The sequence below is a fragment of the Chanos chanos genome, chromosome 13, assembly GCF_902362185.1.
Source record: "Chanos chanos chromosome 13, fChaCha1.1, whole genome shotgun sequence".
Lineage (NCBI taxonomy): Eukaryota > Metazoa > Chordata > Actinopteri > Gonorynchiformes > Chanidae > Chanos > Chanos chanos.
The window spans coordinates 3239651-3245248 of NC_044507.1; the positions used below are offsets into that span (position 1 = coordinate 3239651).

Below are 5598 nucleotides of genomic sequence, written 5' to 3' on the forward strand. Positions count from 1 at the left end.
GTGTTTACTCTAATAAACAGGATCATTTTAAATTTTGTTTTCGTGGAGAGAAAAAATATAGCGTAGGCTTTAGCATTAGATCCATATATTAACACGTCGTTAATTTGAAGACTTGATTCTGGTTTTTAGTGCCTCTCGATGGACCTGGGCTGGTTTTACCCAGATGTGTTTGCGTTGGTGTTCTGCAATGACCTTAAGGTTTCTTTACTCCTCCAGGAGCCAAAGACCGTGTGATTAGAGGTCAAAACCCTCTAGTCAGGGGTCAACCCCTTTCCCATAACACCCCACTGGTCACACATCCCTCCAAGCTCTCTGACCCTCCAGTGGCCTGCACTAGTTCCCACTGGTTTCCAGTTTGATTTTTGTGTTATTCTAATAGTGTGAAAAGTGGTGTCAAGAATTTACGAGGAATTTTTTTTTTTTTTTTTGCTTGTTTGTTTGTTTGTCTTTCCAATATCTCTCCAGCGTATCCCTCTAACTTTTCTGATGTCACTTTAATCACACAAGTGCATGTTTTGAAATCTATTTATCTCACACGGGGAGAGAAATGACGACCCACTGCCGGTTCTGCACTTCACTCAAGTGCACAGACTCAGCCATGGCTCTGATTTAATGCGGGTCTATGTTTGTCTTCACTGACTGGTTTGTTTTCCAGGCCTGACTGAGAGCTGGAACACTACAGCTGAGTCATAAGACACCTGCAACAAGGGCCACCTCTCTCTGAGTGTGGAGCATGACCCAGACGCTGTTTTACTACAGACATGCATTTGCGGGAGCAGTACCATCATACAGTGGATGTGATTAAGGTCAATGGTGACTGCAGGTTGATCTGGCTCTGGTGATGTAAGCAGATAGCACTTGTTACTTCTATGGTAGAGCCAGTAGAGTGATGTTAAGGGTGAGGGTTTGAACCTTACCTGGGGTAGGACATTTTAAAGATCTGAGATCGTCATATTTTGGGGCAAAATCCTGGATGTTACAGCTAGTATCTAACATGAGGTTCTAGTTCTAACTGATCCACCCTGAGGGGGAAGCTTCAATTTGTCTTTGCCCTTGTGCAGTACACTCATCTCTGAGACTGGTTTGGTGTGATGTGATCCCACTGGGAAAAACTTGATAGAAAGTTGGTGTGGATAAAATTGAACTGTGAGGTCGCAGCAGGAGGACACTTTCTGTAGTCCAGGCAGTGCAGAACAAGGAAATAAACAGGTTAACCTGACAGAGAGGAGGAATGGAGAAAACAGAGACATGGCACAACATGTGTATGATGATGGTACCAGTGCGGGTCTCTTTGTTCTATACCGTTGAGAGAAACAGACAGGGATGTGTCACTCTGTTAATAATATAGACAACAGGATGTTTGGACCACTTCACTGTTCAGGGTTTCCTCACCATCTCCCTCCAGACCCCATCCTGAGTACTGTTGACAAATTCTTCAGCCCTGGCTGAGATCACCTTGCTAACAGTTTTGGAGAATAGCCCACATTGGCCCTCAGCTCTGTACCTTGGCTCCAAAGGTATAAGGCGGGAGACAGGTTTCTGCTGATCGCATTCAGGTTTGAATTGTGGTCACAAAGTCGGGTAATCAGTCAACCTGTTCTTGTGAAAGAAGACTAATGCTGAAACTTCAAGTCTTGCCTAGAGCTGAAGTTTGTGAGGGGTACCAAACAATGAGCCTGTGATTGTTGTAAAGTGACATTCTTGACTCAGGGCAGAAATGTGCACACATAGAGCAGCAGTGGTCTGGGGCTGAGAGTAGAGTATGGGGTAATTTACTGCCTTGATCCCTAAGTCTGATCATTTAAAACAAAAAGAATCAGCTTTTGTCACCACTTAGCAGGATTTCTCAGTTTAGCCAATTAACTTGTCACCACTTAGCAGGATTTCCCAGTTAGCCAATTAACTTGAGCCGAATGTCAAAACTGTCCAATTGGAGAACGCCAAAGGAGCGTTCTTATTGGATGATTTTGAGTTCCATTCTCCAGCTAGCTGAGAAATCCTGGAACACCGCCCCGGCTTATATATGGCATGAGGACAGAAGCAGATTAAAGTTTGTGACCCCTGAGATGGGAAACCTGTATGCAGGATGTTCTTCCGCAGGTGATACGGGCAGGTACGCAAGGGAAAAATGGGGCATGTGGTTGTTTTGATGGGTCGCTGGTCATGAACAGTTAAGCGTAAGGACAGAGCACTAATGCTTTACAGTTAAAGTGTGTTCCAATGGGGGCAGGCGTCATTTTACAGAACACGACAAACGAAACGACAAAAGAAAGCATCTGCCAACTCATGGGAGAGACTCCTTGACACAGCCTCGTAACAACTGCACTATGTACCAGAGAAAGAGCATGGTCTCTACTCTTATCAGCTCAGGGATAGAAACTCTGTGTAACTGTGTGTAAACTACCCTCGATCAGTCACAGATGTAAAAATTAACTGAGCATATGCTTCATTCATCAGTGATGAACTAAGAATTTCTGTTGAAATTTAAACTAATGTCACAGACTGTCAAGTGTGATGTTGGTAGGAATCAGAAGGAAGGGGCATATGTTGATGTGACTCTCAGAGAAACACAGACAGGTGAATTCACCTGCATGAGAAAGGCTACAGCACTACTGAGGACATCTGACTCTGCTTTTTTGCTCTTTTTTTTGTCATTTTTCTTCACTTTCTTTCCTTTAAGTGATTGTATGGGGCTCTGTCCTTGATAAAGACCCTAATTCACCCCCCCCCCTCCCACCCCCACCCGCTTCTCTCTCTCTCTCCCTCTTTTTTTCTCTCATTCCTTCTTTTTCTCTCTGTTCCTCTGATTTGATCAGTTTTTGGAGCATTACTTGTTGACCTTCAACAAGGTGTTTTTTTTTGTCTGCTTGCTGACAAGGAAAGAGCTCAGCAAGGCCAACCTTCACAGCTCCAGTGGCGCAATCGGTTAGCGCGCAGTACTTATACAGCAGTACTGGACGAGTGATGCTGAGGTTGTGAGTTCGAGCCTCACCTGGAGCAGGACTTTTAAAGGGTAGAGTTAAAGATAACACACAGAACAAGTCAGTGTGTTGGAGGACAGTGCAGGGCCCACATTACTGCAGAAACATTGGAATGATTCCTGTGAACAGCGAGGCGGATTGAAGCTTTGAAGGCAAAACTCTGCGGGGAAGCTCTCCTTATAAATCTATAGTTCAGTACATGGATGCTCATAGCGAGGAGAGGTTCGTCATGGACGAGTGAGGGGAAATATGTAGGTTTGTTTTTGAAGTTTTTGTGGAGGGGGGAGAAAAAAAAAAACGTTTTGTGTGTTGAGTGTTGGTTAAAGAATGTCTAAGCAGCCTGTTCCTGCAGCTCTCAGAGAGAAACACACATGAATGAGGGCTGAGAAAGGTTGAGACTGAAACCCCCACCACCACCACCATCAAGACCACTACCACCACCCCCACAACCACCACCACAGCCACCACCACCACCCCCACAACCTCCACCACCACCCCCACAACCACCACCACCACCCCCACAACCACCACCACAGCCACCACCACCACCACCACAACCACCACGACCATCACCACAGCCACCACCACCACCCCCACAACCACCACGACCATCGCCACCCCCACAACCACCACGACCATCACCACCACCCCCACAATCACCACCACCACCCCCACAACCACAACCACCACCACCCCCACAGCCACCACCATCAAGACCACCACCACCACGACGATCACCACCACCATCACGACGATCACCACCACCATCACCACCACCACCACCACCATCAAGACCATCACCACCATCACCACGACCATCAAGACCACCACCACCACCACGATCACCACCACCACCACCACCACCATCACCACCACCACCACCCCCACAACCACCACCACCCCCACAACCACCACCACCATGACGATCACCATCACCACCATCAAGACCATCACCACCACCACCACCATCAAGACCACCACCACAACCACCATCACCACCACCCTCACCACCACCACCAAGACGATCACTACCACCACCCCCACAACCACCACCACCATCACCACCACCACCACCACAACCACCACCACCATGACGATCACCATCACCACCACCACCACCATCGCCACCACCACAACCACCTCCACAACCACCACCACCACGACCACCACCACCATCACCACCACCATCACCACCTAAGCAGCCTGTTCCTGCAGCTCTCAGAGAGAAACACACATGAATGAGGGCTGAGAAAGGTTGAGAATGAAACCCCCACCACCACCACCATCAAGACCACCACCACCACCCCCACAACCACCACCACATCCACCACCACCACCCCCACAACCACCACAACCATCACCATCACCACCACAACCACCACCCTCACCACCACCACCACGACCATCACCCTCACCACCACCCCCACAACCTCCACCACCACCCCCACAACCACCACCACAGCCACCACCACCACCACCCCCACAACCACCACCACAGCCACCACCACCACCCCCACAACCTCCACCACCACCCCCACAACCACCACCACAGCCACCACCACCACCCCCACAACCACCACGACCATCACCACCCCCACAACCACCACGACCATCACCACCACCCCCACAATCACCACCACCACCCCCACAACCACAACCACCACCACCCCCACAGCCACCACCATCAAGACCACCACCACCACGACGATCACCACCACCATCACCACCACCACCACGACGATCACCACCACCACCACCATCACCACCACAACCAGCAACACAATGTGTGAAGCAGTTCTCTTCCTCCTTTTCTTTTGATTTCTTTGTGGTTATAGATTGATCTTCAAGAAAGAACAAGGAGACAATTACCTTTCCCTTTCTTTCTAGCTCTCTCTCTCTCCCTGGATGTTCTTCTAGCCACGAGGTGTTTGTGCCACTTTCCTGGAGACTCTGAAGCAGCAATTAAGAGTAGAATAAAGACACACTGCTCCAGAGAAGATTCTCAAAGAGAAAAAAACAAAGATATCATCAATGAATCTCAAGTGTCTGTAAATTATCATAGTTTTAAACCTCACCTTTTATACTGTATAGATCACTCTACAAATAACTTAGCAGTGATAAGGCATATCATTTTACAGGCTTAGTTTCTAAAAGCCAAACAGATAAGCCTTTCTTATCTGCTTTGAACATAACTGTTGCTCTTGAACACGAACTGCAGCTGGTTACAGATTAGTTTGAGCCAAGGGATAGACAGTGCAGTGTTGGCAAGGCTGTGTTCTTTAGATCTGCGCCACTGTAACTTTCAGAACTTGTTGATGACAGGCATAAGAGAATGTCTGAATGCAGTGATCTGATAGATTGCATTCAGCAGTGACAGACAGACTGAAATAGTCCAAAAGACAAAGACCCATGGATCACACACACACACACGCACACACACACACACACACACTTCAGTGGGACAAAGACTCATGGTGATGGGATGGATTCTGTTAATTTTTATCGACCGTTAAGGTTCTACACTGACCAAATGCACACACACACACACACACACACACACACACACACACACACACACACACACAGAGTAGTCTCACAGTCATCTGTCAGTTCACCT

At 48.0% G+C, this 5598-nt stretch overlaps 1 non-coding gene across 1 annotated transcript; it reads left to right on the plus strand.

Annotated features, from left to right (window-relative positions):
- The first annotated feature begins 2907 nt into the window (after positions 1-2907).
- Positions 2908-3000, plus strand: trnai-uau (transfer RNA isoleucine (anticodon UAU)). The gene is given in 2 exon segments: positions 2908-2945; positions 2965-3000. It is a non-coding gene; the product is annotated as a tRNA-Ile (tRNA).
- Positions 3001-5598: the final 2598 nt, after the last annotated feature.